This window comes from Sorex fumeus, unplaced genomic scaffold (assembly GCF_029834395.1).
Source record: "Sorex fumeus unplaced genomic scaffold, SorFum_2.1 ptg000002l, whole genome shotgun sequence".
In the NCBI taxonomy this organism is placed as follows: domain Eukaryota; kingdom Metazoa; phylum Chordata; class Mammalia; order Eulipotyphla; family Soricidae; genus Sorex; species Sorex fumeus.
In genome coordinates, this window is record NW_026606059.1 from 58943235 (window position 1) to 58945603 (window position 2369).

General features: G+C 49.6%; 1 pseudogene; it reads right to left on the bottom strand.

The window, feature by feature from the left end:
- Nucleotides 1–665: 665 nt before the first annotated feature.
- On the bottom strand, nucleotides 666–2149 carry LOC130040349 (probable asparagine--tRNA ligase, mitochondrial; annotated as a pseudogene).
- Nucleotides 2150–2369: the final 220 nt, after the last annotated feature.

Here is a 2369-nt window from a genome sequence, read left to right on the forward strand (position 1 = left end):
TCAACTGTTTAATACATAAGTCTAGAGCACAACAAGTAGGTGAAAGGCTCAAATATATGTTTGAACATAGCTAACATAGGCTATACTATATATATATATATATATATATATATATATATATATGAGAATCAATCAATCAATCATGGAGTCTTGAAAAGGATTCAATGATTATATATGAGGAGGATACAAAACCAAATCTCCTCTCAAACTAATCAATTTATCCTCCTATAGAGATAAGAGTAGCTCAGTGGTAGAGCTCATGCTTTGCATGTATGAGGTCCAGGGTTTGATCCTCGGCATCTCCAAGCTGTTTGGGCTGGAATGATAGCATAGCGGGTAAGGCATTTACCTTGTACACAGCTGACCAGGGTTCAATTCCTCCATCCCTCTCATTGAGCCCGGTAAGCTAGTGAGAGTATCTAGCCCACATGACAAAGCCTGGCAAGCTCCCTGTGACGTATTTGATATGCCAAAAACAGTAACAATAAGTCTCAAAGTTTGTTGTGAAATGTTACTGGTGCCCACTGGAGCAAATTGATGAACAACGGAAGGACAGTGCTACAGTGCTATAGAGATAAGAATGTCGGTGGTGGATTCTAACAGAATTTCATTCATTTCCATGCCAGGATACGCTGCGTCTGTGTTTGTAACGAACAGTCCTCTAGAATGCACACGCACACGGAGTGCTTCTGCATGGAGTCATTCCCTTGGCAGGGGTACAGCTATAAAAGGCACGAATGCGTAAATCTTGGAAAAGGGATAACATCCTTGATGTTGTCAACTCCAAGGATACACTGCAGGTAACGTTCAAATCCCATTCCAAATCCTCCATGTGGCACTGATCCAAACTGACGGAGGTCCAGATACCATTGGTAGGTTTCCGTCAGTCCGAGTCTGGCTAGCTGCTGCTTTAGGAAATGAGGCCATTCTTCTCTGAGGCTTCCTCCAAAGAGCTCGCCCACACCCGGGACCAGAAGATCAACAGCAGACACCGTGGGGGGCGGGCCGTCGCCATTGTCCCTCATGTAGAACGGCTTGAGCGTGAGCGGATAGTTGACCACGAAGACCGGCACGTTGCCACAGTGCTTTACCAGGTACTTCTCGTGCTCTGTGTGCAGGTCGGCGCCCCACTTGGGGGGGGGGGGGGAAGGTGAAGTTCTGGGACGCCCGCTTCAAGATCTCCACTGCTTCTGTGTAAGAAATGATTAAAAAGTTGTTTTTAAGCATATGTTCTAATCTGTCCTTTTGGCCAGGAGCTATGAACCTGTGGCAGAGCTCGACATCCTCTGGGCAGTTGGAGAGAACTGTCATTGTCATGGTCTTGAAAAGTCCCTCCATGACCTTCATGAGATCCTGAAGGCTCTCGACAAACGAAATCTCGGCTTCCACCATATAGAACTCGGATAGGTGTCGCCAGCTCTGAGAATTCTCTGCTCAGAATGTCGGACCAAAGGTAAAACACTTGAGTAAAAGCCCCCGACATCACTTCCAGATGAAGTTGTCCTGAGACAGTTAAAAAAGCAGGAACATTGAAGAAATTCTCCTCCGGTACTTGCATTTTGCTTGAAGGTTCAACCTGGAAGAGTTCCCCGGCGACCTCACAGTCGTTGGAGGTGATGATGGGCGTGTGGATGTGCATGAAGCCACTTTCCTTGAAGAAAGAGTGAATGGCGGCTGTGGCTTCACTGCGGATCCTGAGGATGGCCCCCTGGATGTTGGTCCGACACCTCAGGTGAGGGAACTGTAGCAGATACTCCAGAGGATATCTCTCTTTATACTTAAAGGGGACAGTCTTAGCATCACAATTTCCAACAACTTCAATTTTTTCCGCCTTCAGTTCCACATTTTGCTTTTTGGATGGACTCGGTACCAGCTGCCTGTGAACTTCAACAGAACTCCCAAAAGCAAGATCTCTACTAGCAAAGCTTGAATCTGCTACAACCTGAAGATTTTCCAAAGATGAACCATCATTTACGTGCAGGAACAAGACTTCTTTCTGGGACTGGACTGAGCGAATCCATCCCTGGACCTTCACGCGCTCCCCGCCCGGGCTCCGCACCGCAAGGGCGGCCCACACGCTCAGGGCCTTCGCGGGGCGGCCGTAGTGCGGGGAGCCGAGGAGCAGGAGCAGGCAGCGGGCCGCCAGCATGACCCTCCCCACCCGCAGCCCCGCTGGAAACACTACTTCCACTACCCAGCCGTCGCCACACTCCAGGACGCTTTCCGGACCCACGCGGCAGCTCCGGCCGAGACCCACGCACGACTGAAGACCCACAGAACAAAATAAGCGGAACTCTCTGAGACCTTGGACTCCAGGCTCGGCGGACCCAGGGACAGAGCTTCTCTGCTTGCTCCCACCACCACAGGTG